Here is a 14348-nt window from a genome sequence, read left to right on the forward strand (position 1 = left end):
GCACTCCAAAATTGCAAAAAAGTGTAAAAATGTATTCCTTCATGTCAAAATTCAAAGCGACGTTTCAGCTCCCCACTAGAGCTTTTTTCACGCTTGAAAAAAGCTCCAGTGGGGAGCTGAAACGTCTCTTTGAATTTTGACATGAAGGAATACATTTTTACACTTTTTTGCAATTTTGGAGTGCTGCGCCATTGTTTTCTATTACATGGACTTTGAGTCAGGGCGCTGGCACCGGGCATCTAATGGTGAAGTAGTGCTGCATTGTTTTTGAATATATATCATCTATCTCATATATCTATCTATCTCATATTGTGGTAGCCTGGGGGATGTAGGGTATGGGGAGTTTAGCTGTGCGTTGATTAAAGGGTGTTTACTAACCCTTGCTATTCGTGACGCCAGGGTGAGGGCTCCTCAGTAATGCTTGTCCTACCGTCACCCTTCCCAAGAGCGATAGGGAGGTAGATAATAATAGATTGTACGACCGGAGAGTTTTCTGCAACAGGATTAACTTTTACTGAAGGTTTTCTGCAAGCTTCAATAACAGAACAGTCTCTAGGCATACAACTGCTTACTTTGGAGATTGACAAAGGTTGGGACTTTAGCAATTTAGAGTCTTTTAGTATTGTGTGCTGCTCCACTGGATTTAGGGGATTTAGTTGCGGTCCAGTAGTCACTCTAGCATTAGCAGGATTTGGTTTAGAACTCACGGTTTTGGTTCAGCTGAGGCCAGTAGGTTTTCAGGCTTATCGTGTCTTTGAAAGTTGCGCAGATCCGTCCTGCTAGTCCGGCATCCACGAGAGCAGCAACCCAAGAGAGCGATAATTGGCTTCAGCTCCCTTATATGGGCAGGGGCTGGACTAGTGCTAATTGGTCCAATACTGCTGTCAATCACCATTACAACGGATTATGGGTAACAAGGGACCCAAAGGACCTCCAATGGTCCTCCAACATACCATAGAGGTTATTAACACGGTCACATGACCGAAGGTCCTGCGACGCTAGACAAGGTAAGTACTATACATTATTATAAAACATATATTATTATTAAATATATACATGCATTAACATTAGAGAATTAGACTTGAGAAGAGGCGACTAGGGGCTGTCCCGCCTGAGGGACCCTACCTGAACGGAGTTACTCTGACTTTGGGGACCTCTACACTAGGTACTGTATGTAATATGGTACTGGGACACCACAATATCATCTATCTCATATCTGTTTATCTATCTATCTATCTATCTATCTATCTATCTATCTATCTATATATATATATATATATATATATATCTCCTATCATCTATCAAATATCTATCTATTTATTTATCTATCTATCTCATATCCCATAGGTTTTTTCCAACCAGGGTGCCTCCAGCTGTTGCAAAACTACAACTCCCAGCATGCCGGGCATGCTGGGAGTTGTAGTTTTGCAACAGCTGGAGTCACCCTGGTTGGAAAACACCATCTTATAAGGTCGCTGATTGGTCATTACTGACCTAAGACATAATAATGGTTTCACCCCTCCAGATCTATATATACAGTACTCACAATGGCGGCACATTTCTGGCAAGAATGTTTTGTCTTGGCCAACACTGGAGACATTTTATCATGGAGGATACCAGAAGAAAACTCTTGCTGATGGAGTTAGTCTATATTTGTCAGCTCCTCCCACAGTTGCCGCTTTATCTTCGATTCAGTATCTAAGGTCTGCGCACTTTTGGGAAGTTACATATCCAGGCTAGTTTTCATTTGTAGCAAGAGGCTCATGAATCCTGGAGCTGGGATAATATCCAGCATCGAGTGGCAGATTCCTGGAACAGAAAGTCTCCTGGCTGTATGCAGCATTCCGCACCTCCCAATGCAGCACATCTAGTCGTGCCACTTCTACAATTTGTTTTATGTTGGCAGGTAGAACACTGGCTGCTTACGTATTTTCCATGCAAAAATAATAGTCATAAAGTCCGGGGTCTGAATCTAATTGCCTTGGCAGATGTTGTAGCTATGACCTGTTCTGCTGGATTCCGTATACTTAGCATCTGATGTTGGCCCTCGATAGCAAAGTCTATGCAAGATGTTCACATACACTACATGATCAGAAATAGGCAGACACTTCTTAGTGGGTGTGGCCAGATAAACCACACCCATTGCTGTAACCGTTTCATAATTCTCAACACAGACCTATGTAACCTCCATGGACATACATAGCAGTTCTACTAGCAGTAGAACAGGTCAAAGTAAGAGCTCAGCAATTTCCAGCATAGGAAGGGGGATGAACTGTACATTCTCGGCAGGAACCTTGACAAATAGTGCACTGTCACTTTTAATGACACTTTAAAGAGTACCTGTCACCAAATAAAACTTTTAATATAGTGTTCCTTGTGTACTTATCAGACACTTTCCCATTCAATTGCTTTTAAAATTATCAACATAACTATTATTTAAAATGTAATAAAACAAAATGGCCACTAGGTGGCTCTGTCCTGGTTCCTGCTGCAATTAATACAGTGAGTTTCTCTGCACTGAGCTTGATTGACAGCTGCAAAGAGCCTCACAGAAAGCTGCAAAGAGCCTCACTAAAAGCTGCAAAGAACCTCACTGAAAGCTGCATAGAGCCTCACTGAAAGCTGCACAGAGCCTCACTGAAAGCTGCATAGAGCCTCACTGAAAGCTGCACAGAGCCTCACTGAAAGCTGCAAAGAGGCTTATGAAAGCTGCACAGAGCCTCACTGAAAGCTGCAAAGAGCCTTACTGAAAGCTGCAAAGAGCATTACTGAAAGCTGCAAAGAGCCTTACTGAAAGCTGCAAAGAGCATTACTGAAAGCTGCAAAGAGCCTTACTGAAAGCTGCACAGAGCCTGAGGTCTTCTTTTCATCACACCATTGCAACAAAGTGAGGGCGGAAGTGGTCCCCCAACAGGCTTCAGTAATGTCGTTCCTGCTGGGGAACTCACACTTTCTCCTGCTGGGGTATTGCACTATGTGAGCAAGAATAAAGCTAAGATACACAGCTTTTTTAAAGCTATGAATTTTTTTAAGGGTGGGAGGGGTGTTAGGAGTAGTTAGGGAACATAGCCTGAGTTAGTTTAGAAAAGTTTATTTGGTGACAGGTACTCTGTCCTTGGGGACTGCTAGGGGTAGTTTTGTTTGTTAAGCCATTGTATTATGTGAATGTGTTGTGTATATATTGTATACATGTTGATTCTGTTTTACTGCAAAAACTACAAGATGGGTGTGCACTTTTTGGTATATTATCTTTCTTGTGGTGTAATGTCACATTCATCAGAGTCACATGTCAAATTGTTGCACATTGCACCCAAATCTGTCACATACATCCTAGGGTTTATCTTCACCTCCACTTAAAGGGGTATTCCGGGCAAAAACATCTTATCCCCTATCCAAAGTATAGGCGGATAAGATGTCTGATCGCGGGGGCCTGCTGCTTGGACCCCCCACAATGTCCCTACAGCACCTGCATTCTATGCGGGGCTGCGTCTCTAATTTTGGAATTCCGGGTTTCCGGGACTGGGGACGTGACGTCACACCACGCCCCCCTCCATTCATGTCTATGGGAGGGGTCATGACGGCCATTACACCCCCTCCCATAGACATGAATGGAGGGGGCGTGGTATGACGTCATGTCCCCAGTCCTGGAAACCCGGAGGTTTCCGAAACTTAAGACACAGCCCCGCATAGAATGCGGGTGCTGCAGGGAGATCGCGGGGGTCCCAGCAGCGGGCCCCCCGCGATCAGACATCTTATCCCCTATCCTTTGGATAGGGGATAAGATGTTTTTGCCCGGAATACCCCTTTAAACTCTGGGATACAGGAAAGAGGATAGCTTGTGTCACCAATTGTGGAGACTCCACTTGGTGAAGAATAAATCTAGATACCATAGTGTCCAGCAACCCAGATGTGATCCCATCTCCATCTTCAACCACAGCCATAACAGAAGCAACCATGGTGCCTTAGGTGAATTCATCTCAAAATTAAAGTTGTGGTAATGAGGAAGATGGCGGAAGTAGCTGGCCAGTTCTTTCACACCGAGAAAAACTAATTATTATTTAGGAGGTATGCTTGTAATTTCTGATTATGAGGACGGACGGCGCTAGGACCGCATGGACATTGCCGGTCCCCATAGATGGTAATGTATTCTGCACAGTATTCCACTACGTAATGTCCGCCACAGAAATTGTGCAGTGCAAATGGTGCAGCTGAATTTCATTCAGAACAATAGGAAATGACGCACTGGAATTTTTTGAGTGGAAATCCATAGGATATTCTCTAGTGTGAACATTGCAAGTAGTAGTGGGAGTGCAGTGTATTGTGCCGGACAGCATAAGGGTACAACAATGATCTAATGTAAGCTGAGAGGCATAAATTAAAAAAGCAAAAAAATAAATAAATAAAAATACTGAACCCCAGCAATATCACATACAACATTAAAAATATTACACCACTTGGAAGCAGAAATTGTTTTATGGCCATTAAAGGCCAAGGGGTTGCTGGTGAAAGGGGTAAGAAAATCCAAAAAACTAATTAAAGGTAAAAGAAAGAGGTTAACGAAAAATTTATTGCTAAAAAAAAAATTTGAAATAATGAAAAAAACTATTGAATAATATAATGGTTATTCTCTACATTTTGCATCATTTTCTACAAGAAATCCTATATGGATTCTAAACAGACACTCTCTCTAAATCTCATAGTTTTGATAACCCAACCAAGGACAAACCATCTTTTGACCCGAATGCAATTTGTGGAGTCTGGGGGTTTCATTCTGACTTTCTGGCGCATGTGAGACCCAATTGTGGTGCAAAGAGAATGCATCAGAATTGTGTCTCACAACCGGATTATAAAGTGTGGGTTTCATGATAATACATCCCCATTATTCTCTGTAGTCACAGCAGTTTGGTCTGTTAGGACGATGTCGTTTGATTGACAAATACGGACAGAAAGCCATCATGGCTTCCTATATAAGCAATATTCAGTTTTACATTTTTACTTTTTTCAAAGGGGTACTCCGGTGGAAAAAAAAAAATATTTTTAAATTATCTGGTGCCAGAAAGTTAAACATATTTGTAAATTACTTCTAATGAAAATCTTAATCCTTCTAGTACTTATCAGCTGCTGTATACTGCAGAGGAAGTTCTTTTCTTTTTAAATTTATTTTCTGTCTGACCACAGTGCTCTCTGATGACACCTCTGTCCATGTCTGTGTGGTGGGCCAGTACGGGAGATGTTTCTCCGTAACCTTGCTGTCCTGTCAGACAGCCTCCTTCAGTGTCCCCAGGGCCCCTTACACCTGTTTCCCCCCTGTACATATGTTCTGCAGTGTATTGTATTATAAAATGTGTTGTATCTTTAAGAGTTATACCGTGTGATATGTCATGTGATTGTTACCCAGGTATCAGTGACCAGGTGATCCCAAGAGTGACCTATGGGCTCCCTGCTAGTCTCCCCCATATAAGCCCTGGGTGGAGCTTCTCTCTCTTGCTCCCTGCTGAGGTCCAGTGCAGTCTTGTCTAGTGTGTGTGTCCAGAGTGTTGGAGACCTCAAAGTCCAGTCCTGCAGCCACCATCAATTCACGTAAGATAAAGTCACAGCTTTATGAGTCAAGTCAGTCCCTGCCATCTGTCAAGTCAGCGTGGTCTACATTTAATTGTCCAGTCCTACTACAAGTCCCAGCAAGCCCTTAAGGTCTCTGAGTCACTGGTCACCTCCTTGGGCCCTGGCTGAACTGTATAGACTTTACCATCTGTCTACCCTCAGTAAAGCTACCGTTGTCCGTAACTTGGCATCAGAGTCTTTATTGCCCCCGTGCCTAGCCCAGGATTCAGCAGTATACCTTCATTTTAGGCTAAAACACGCCCTGGCATCAGGAATACAAGGGGTTTAAGGGGTTATCCACCATAAGGTGATTTTAGGACGTACCTGGCAGACAGTAATGGACATGCTTAGGAAGGATCTGCGCTTGTCTTGGGGCTAAATGGCTATGTTGTGAGATTACCATAACACTGCGGCTAGCTGTTTGTGAACTGGTGTTTCCTGTTGGACTTTTCTTTTTTTGCCTACAAATACCACAATTCCATTTTCTTCCCTCCCACGCATCAGCCACCCCACCCATTGAAACATAAATGAGCTGCATCCATTCAAAAGACCTGCGGTTTTCAATCAGGGTGCCTACAGCTGTTGCATTAGTTGCAGATTGATCTCTCTCCCACCAAGCGATCGCTCCACCCATTGAAGCAGACAGGCTCCCTGTCATCAGCTGACTAGTGATGTCAGGTCTCGGCCGCATTGCAAGCTGGGAAAAATCTGAGACAACAGTCATTTTGTATGCTGTTAAAAATAAATATTGGACCGAAAATCACAGAAGAATTGTGAGAAAACGGTCACACACAGGTACAGACACTATATTATGAACTACACTAACTTTACAGCCCCTGTAGCATAGTCACATAAAAAAAAATAATAATAATAAATAAATAAAAAATCCTGGAATACCCCTTTAAGGCCATCTGCCCTGTAGACCCCCAACTCTGTAAATGCAAGAGGATCAGAGACAGATTTCCTGGGTGTCTCCTGTCAGCCTTTCATTGAATTTCCTTTAATTTTTGAGAAATAAAGCTGAGATGTACAGGAATGTTTTGATCTGTAACTGAGTTAATCTTTACTCCGGGAGAATTCATGGAATGTAGCGCTGGTGTGGACAATGTCGTTCCAATGACAAAGCGTACGGCATTGTAGTATCTCAGTGGCTGCCCTGAAACATCTGTACACTCGGGCACTGAGGCATAAAGAACATTGAGATGGTCCGGACATCATGAGGACAACACATTCCTCTCACGTCTCCTCCACGATAAGACACTTGTCCTTCCATTACAACCAGTCTTGCATACTTGATCAGTCACATGGTCCAGTCTTATGATTACATTTATTATTTTATGATTACATATATATTTTTAGTATCTAATATACATACAGTGACCCCCCGACCTACAATGGCCCCGACATCCGATAATTTCAACATACGATGGTCTCTCAGAGGCAGCATCAACATACGATGCTTTTGTATGTCGGGGCCATCGCATAAACGGCTATCCGGCAGCACAGACTTCTTCAGCTGCCACCGGATAGCCGTTTACGGTGCCCCGTGTGGTCCGCTGACGATCATTTACCTGTCCTCGGGGCTCCGGCGCGTCCTCTTCGGGATCCCCTGCATGGTCGGCGCTCTCCATCGTCGTCATCACGTCGCTGCGCACGCCGTCCCGTCATCCAATAGGAGCGGCGTGCGTAACGACGTGATGGCGGCAACGGAGAGCAAGGATGCCGGGGAAGCAGAGGCCTTGCCGGAGCGTCGGGGACACCCGGAAGGTGACATCCAGGGCAGCGTGACGGTCCGGAGCGGTGGGAACACGTGAGTATAACCTCCAATACCAGTGGTCTTCAACCTGCGGACCTCCAGATGTTGCAAAACTACAACTCCCAGCATGCCCGGACAGCCGTTGGCTGTCCGGGCATGCTGGGTGTTGTAGTTTTGCAACATCTGGAGGTCCGTAGGTTGTAGACCACTGTCCTATACTTTACATTGCACGGATCCCTCAACATACGATGGTTTCAACAAACGATGGCCCATTTGGAACGGATTACCATCGTATGTTGAGGGACCACTGTATGTCCAGAGCGAGGGTCATGTAGTCTTACCAATAAGCTTAAAGGGGTATTTTTTATATATCAGCTGGCTCCGGAAAGTTAAACAGATTTGTAAATTACTTCTATTAAAAAATCTTAATCCTTCCAATAGTTATTAGCTTCTGAAGTTGAGTTGTTGTTTTCTGTCTACCTGCTCTCTGATGACTCACGTCCCGGGACGTGACATCATCATTGAGCAGTTAGATAGAAAACTTCAGAAGCTAATAACTATTGGATGGATTAAGATTTTTTAATAGAAGTAATTTACAAATCTGTTTAACTTTCCGGAGCCAGTTGATATATATATATATATATATATATATATATATATATATATATATATATATATAAAAAGGTTTTGCCTGGAATACCCCTTTAAAAGGGGTACTTCGCCCCTAGATATCTTATACCCTATCCAAAGGATAGGGAATAAGATGTCTGATCACGGGAGTCCCGCCGCTGGGGACCCCCGCAATCTCGGCTGCGGCACCCCAGACATCTGGTGCACGGAACAAACTTCGCTTCGTGCCAGATGACATGCAATTCTATGGGAGGGGGCGTGACGCTCTAAACACCCGACGTTCTGAACAAACGCCGGATGTAACAGGGTGATTGTGGGGGTCCCGATCAGACATCTTATACCCTATCCTTTGGATAGGGGATAAGATGTCTAGAGGCGGAGAACCCCTTTAAAGTGTATCCAAAGTTTCAGACAGTTTTATGAAAAAGGACTATAGCGCAGCACTGTGCACAAAAGTAATTTTTCTAAATCACAGAGCACATTCTCCCTGCTCCCCGCCGCTTGTAAATGTCCATTAGGAAATGGATCTTCCCGCACCTTCCCCATAGCCCTCGTAGCCAGCACTAGACCCAGCATAACTGTCCATGTTTAGGTAAATTAGACCGGACCATATTTTATTACCTATCCATTCGTTTTATAGTCCGTATTTATCACACACTGCTTTAGAGAAAACAGCAGGAACACATGGAGCAACAGGCTATAAATTGATTCCATTAGACAAGTCTACAGAGCCAACCAATGTGGCATTATTTATTAATAAACCAATGCAATGCGCCAGGGGCTGCCGCATCCTATTGACTAAAGGTCTTGTTGAGTTGTGTATTCCATTACTGTTATCATCAACAATGCACTGGAGCAAAAGATTTCTTACTGCAGACTATTTATAATGGATTGAGCCCACCATCGTGCTATGTGTGGTGGCCCAGTATGGGATGTTGTTGCCCGTACCTTTCCTGTCCTGTCAGGCAGTGTCCCTCAGTGTCCCAGGGCCCCCTGTAGTGGTTTCCCCATTTGTACATATGTTTTGTATTATAAGATGTGTTTTACCTTTAATAAAATGTACCATGTGATTGTTACCCAGGAGGTATCCGTGACCAGCTGACCACAAGGGTGACCTATGGGCTCCCCCATTTCAACCCCATATAAACCCTGGGTGGAGCTTCTCTCTCTTGCTGAGGTCCAGTAAAGTCGTGCCTAGTGTGTGTGTCCAGAGTAGTGGAGGCCTCAAGTCAAGTCCTGCAGCCACAAGTCAAGTGCAAGTAAGATAAAGTCACCGTTCTGTCAGTCAGAAGGCAGTCAAGTCATCTGTGTACCCAGCGTGGCCTGCACTAAATTCTCCCGTCCAACTACAAGTCCCAGCAAGCCTGCGAGGCCTCTGTGTCACTGGTCACCTCCTTGGGCCCTGGCTGTACTGCATAGACTGTTCCAACTGTCTATCCTCATACAAAGAAATTAAAAGGCAACAAGTGGCGCGCCCCTAGTGAGGACCGTCTGGGTAGCTGAATCAGGATGAAGAAAAAGATGGGTCCTTACCCTTAGGTCTTGCGCTTAGAGCACAACACCTACAGTAGCATCTGGAAATGAATGGAGTGCCGGATAGCTGCCACAAGGAACGTCCCGGAGTGACGTCAGTCTCACCGGTAGCAAGGCAATGGAAAGGCATCTTGATGAAGACCCCTGTCCAGGGTCGAAACGCATTGCTATGTATGTCATAATAAATATATTCACATCTATTGATGGACCAGCGCCGTTACTGAGGGGAACACCATTTCATTCATTCCTTCAACTGTCTAACCTCAGTAAAGCTAACACTGTCCGTAACTTGGCGTCTGTGTCTTCATTGCCCCCGTGCCTAGCCCAGGATCCAGCAGTATACCTTCGTGTGGTTAAGGTTAAACCACGCCCTGGCGTCACGAACACAAGGGGGTTACTACAATCTGCCCCTAGGGTAACAACATCTGCCCTGCACCTCACACCCCACCATACCACATATGCATCTCTGTTGTATGAATGTCTAATTTGATACCTATAGGCTGACTACAGAGCTACAGGGTTTCTCACAAAGGCGATGCAGTGTCCCATTATGTGGTCTGTTACCCAAAAAATATTGGTTGTAGGATACTTGCCTTACCATTCATGTATTACCATAGTTGCACACAGTAGTTTGTACGACTAAAAAAAGATATACACGTCCATCCAGTTCAGCCTATTACGCTATATTGTTAATCCAGAGGAAGGCAAAAGAACAATGAGATAGAAGCCAATTTTCCTAATTTTATGGAGAAAATTCCTTCCTGATTCCAGGAATCAGAATACATTCTTGGATCAACAACCCATATTACTTCTATTAACTCTTACTCGTATTATAACTCTCCAGAAATGCATCCAGGCCCCTTTTGATCTCTTTTATTAAAGGGGTACTCCGGTGAAAACCTTTTTTAAGTTCACCATGACCACCTCCTCTGAGTGAGTACAAATGACATACCTCTATCTGCTGTGAAGTGAAGTAAAGGACTGTGTTAGGGTCTATTCACACAGCAGAATTTCCGCTTGCGGAATTATGCCTCAATTTAAAGGCCATAGATTTCTCTATGGAATTCCGCACTCCCGTTCACACTTCTGAATTTCCGCAAGCGGAAATTCAGAAGTGTGAACGGGAGTGCGGAATTCCATAGAAGTCTATGGGCTTTAATTTGAGGCATAATTCCGCAAATGGAATTCCGCAAGGGGAAATTCTGCCGTGTGAATAGACCCTAACACAGTCCTTTACTTGTAAAACTTGGCTCAAAGAGTCCCTTACTTTTTCCTTATCTTTGTGCCTTCCTGACTGACTGCACATTGACCATCAAGGGCACTCCACTTTCCTGTCCCTGCCACAGAGATGTTATACTACTGTGGTGTATTGCATACCGTACCTTATATGGTGGTCCCCAAAGTCAGAGTTCCTACGTTCAGGTAGGGTCCCCCAGGTGGGACAGCCCCTAGTTGCCTCCTCCTATTCTAATTCTATAGTGTTTATCTGTATATATTTAATAATGTGTATATTTAATATAATGCAAATTAGTCAACTTACCTTGTTAGCGTCGCAGGAACTTCCGTCATGTGACTATGTTAATTCCTCTATGGTATGTTGGGGGACCTTTGGAAGTCCTTGGATCACATGTTACCCATAACTCTTTGTAAAGATGATTGACAGAAGTTATGGACCAATTGGCTTAGGTCCAGCCCCTGCCCATATAAGGGAGCTGCGGCCAATGATCGCTCTCTTGCTCCTGAGCTGCCAAGCAAGCAGCATAGCTCTCTTGGGTTGCTGCTCTCGTGGATGCCGGAATAGCAGGATGGATCTGCACAACTTTCAAAGACAAGCTAGGCCAGAAAACCTGCTGGCCTTAGCCTTAAACTAAAACGTGAGTTCTAAACTAAATCCCCACTAAAGCTAGGGTGACTACTGGACCGAAACTAAATCCCCTAAATCCAGTGGAACAGCGCATATCAGTCTGCGGACTCTAAAACGCTTAAGGTCCCAACCACTGTCAATCTCTAAGAGACTTTGCCTGTATAGAGACTGTTCCGGTTATGAAGCTTGCATAGAGTCTTCAGTAAAGGTTCCAACTGTTTTCAGCAAACTCTCCGGTTGTGGACATTCAATTATTTCACACCTCCCTATCGCTCTTGGGAAGGGTGGCAGTAGGACAAGCATTTCAGAGGAGCCCTCACCCTGGCATCACGAATAGCAAGGGTTAACAAGCACCCTTTAATTACCGCACAGCTACACTCCCTATACCCTACATCCCCCAGGCTATCACACCACCAACACCTACTGTGCATCCTCCTTGCCCAGGGAGCATGGGAGAATCGAGTGGAAGCCCCTATGACGGCCTGTCACCACTACACCCAGCCATCCTACAGGCTCTGTACTCTATGTATATATGTAGCCCTGCAGATTGAGGTTCATAAATATGATGTCAGTAGGGTGGTGGAAAGTAAGGCAAGTAAAGTCTAAATATCACTTGATTGATAATCCTACATGCCAGAACCTGTGTAGGATATGCGCCTCATATCAGAGAGATGACAACCCTGGAACATTCATGATGGGTTAAATGCATTAACTTACTCGAGCTTGGTGAGATCACATCGGGAGCTATTTTGGAATCCCATTGCTCAGTAATTCTGGCTTCTTGTTTGGACGCTGGCGTCTGCTGCTATAATAATGATTGCACATGAATGTACACAAGTGACTTCAGACGCTGCTATTACTATACACAGGCATATGTGGTCTCATCGGCCTATATCAATAAGGACACATGGCGTAGTACAATGGCTCTAAATGCACAACATCTTATGTTACATCTCCTATACTCATCCGTGAACCACTTTCCATTATATAGAACACATGTTTATTCCAAATTAAATGTTGTTTTCAGACAAAAGTCAATTAGTCTGAATGATTTTGAGTTACTTGCTAATTTTGTTCTATGGGAAAAAATAAATTATATTCTGGAAAAATTCAGAACGGTGAAAAAATGATGACATGGGAATGACCAGAGGAGTATGCTTTATAGTTTATAACAGGAAAATCTTATATTTATGTATTATTATCTATTTACTAGGTAAAGAATCCCTAATAATTTAGTTGCACCAGGTCGGTTCTGCTCCCTATAGATGTATAAGTTTAGTTTCATCTTTTTTCCTTGACGTAAAGAGTAAATGTTTTAAATATCAAGTTAAGAGATTTGGTAGAAGTTATTGGTTTATTAGGGTTGTATAGTTTATAAAAAATAAAAAAAAAAGTGATCAAATATCCTATCAAGGAATTCTGAGTTAACCCCTTAACAACCACGGGTGTATATTTTCGTCCGTGGCCAGCTCCCGTTATGTGGAGCGCGCTCAGGAGCTAAGCGCGTTTCATACCTGGTGGGTTCCGATTTCAATCAGCAACCAGGACCCGCGGCTAATACTGGACATCACCGATCGAAGTCAAAGTTGATTGCGGCGTCTAAAACGGGAGAAAACACTTGCCGGTTAGCTCAGCGGGCTGTTCGGTACCGCCGCGGTTAAAGGGGTACTCCGCTGCTCAGCGTTTGGAACAAACTGTTCCGAACGCTGGAGCCGGCATTGGGAGCTCGTGACGTCATTGCCCCGCCTCCTCATGATGTCACGTCCGCCCCATCAATGCAAGTCTATGGGAGGGGGCGTGATGGCTGTCATGCCCCTCCCGTAGACTTGCACTGAGGGGCGGGGCTGGACGTCATGAGGGGGCGGGGCTATGACGTCACAAGCTCCCGGCTCCAGCGTTCGGAAGTTTGTTCTTAACGCTGAGCAGCGGAGTACCCCTTTAAATAGCCACGTCCCGAACAGCTTAGAGGACAGCGGGAGGGCGCTTGCCTTCCTCCTCGCTGTCCGATCGGTGTTCTATTGCTCCAAGCCTGCCATGCAGGCTGGAGCAATCAAGCACAGATAACACTGATCAATGCTATGCTACAGAATAGCATAGATCAGTATATGAAATCAAAGAATTGCATGTAATAGTCCCCTATGGAGGGGGGGGGGGAACTTAAAAAAAGTTTTTAAAAAAAGTGTAAAAAAAAAAGTTCATAATTGTGATTTAACCCCTATAAGTAATAAAAGTTTGAATCACCCCCCTTTCCCATTTAAAAATAAAATATATGTAAACAAAGATAAAAATAAACATATGTGGTATCGCCACGTGCGTAAATGTCCAAACTATAAAAAAATATATGGTTAATTAAACTGCAAGGTCAATGGCGTACACGTAAAAAAATTCCAAAGTCCAAAATTGCATATTTTTGGTCACTTTGTATACCCTAAAATGTTTTATAAAAGCAATCAAAGAGTCCCATCAAAACAAAAATGGTACAGATAAAAACGTAAGATCACGGCGCTAAAAATTAGCCCTCATACATCCCTGTATGGAAAAATTTAAAAGTTATAGGGGTCAGAATATGACAATTTGACACATACTAATTTTGGTGCATTAGTACGAGAAAGGAAAAAAGGTGACTGGTTCTCTAGGTCTATGGGGATTACTATAGTGATGTTCTGGTGAGATTGGGTGGTGGAGTGGTAGGGTGTTGTCAGTGTGTCTGTATATATGGGATGATGGTTGTGGTAGTGTGTTATATATTGTGAATGTGATATGTATGGTAATGAATGTACTAGAGTGTATGGCGGTGTATGAGATGCGTTGAAAATGTATGACAGTGTGTGAGTGTGTGTGTATGATGTGTGTATGGCTGAGGTGTGTGTATGATGTGTGTATGGCTGAGGTGTGTGTATGATGTGTGTATGGCTGAGGTGTGTGTATGATGTGTGTATGGCTGAGATGTGTGTATGGCTGAGG

The 14348-nt window shown here is 43.8% G+C and overlaps 1 protein-coding gene across 4 annotated transcripts in view; it reads right to left on the minus strand.

The window, feature by feature from the left end:
- LOC130294663 (protein kinase C and casein kinase substrate in neurons protein 1-like) overlaps positions 1–14348 on the minus strand; it is a 115581-nt gene that overhangs the window by 40687 nt on the left and 60546 nt on the right. Inside the window, exon 1 of one of the 4 annotated variants that reach the window (XM_056544855.1) lies at positions 12899–12966. The exons of 2 other annotated variants lie outside the window; for them this stretch is intronic. The gene's annotated coding sequence lies outside the window, so the exon portion shown is untranslated. Of the gene's footprint in view, positions 1–1546; positions 2020–12898; positions 12967–14348 lie in introns of those variants that run through there. One more of the 4 variants, XM_056544854.1, reaches the window with a different exon arrangement.

The sequence above is a fragment of the Hyla sarda genome, chromosome 10, assembly GCF_029499605.1.
Source record: "Hyla sarda isolate aHylSar1 chromosome 10, aHylSar1.hap1, whole genome shotgun sequence".
In the NCBI taxonomy this organism is placed as follows: domain Eukaryota; kingdom Metazoa; phylum Chordata; class Amphibia; order Anura; family Hylidae; genus Hyla; species Hyla sarda.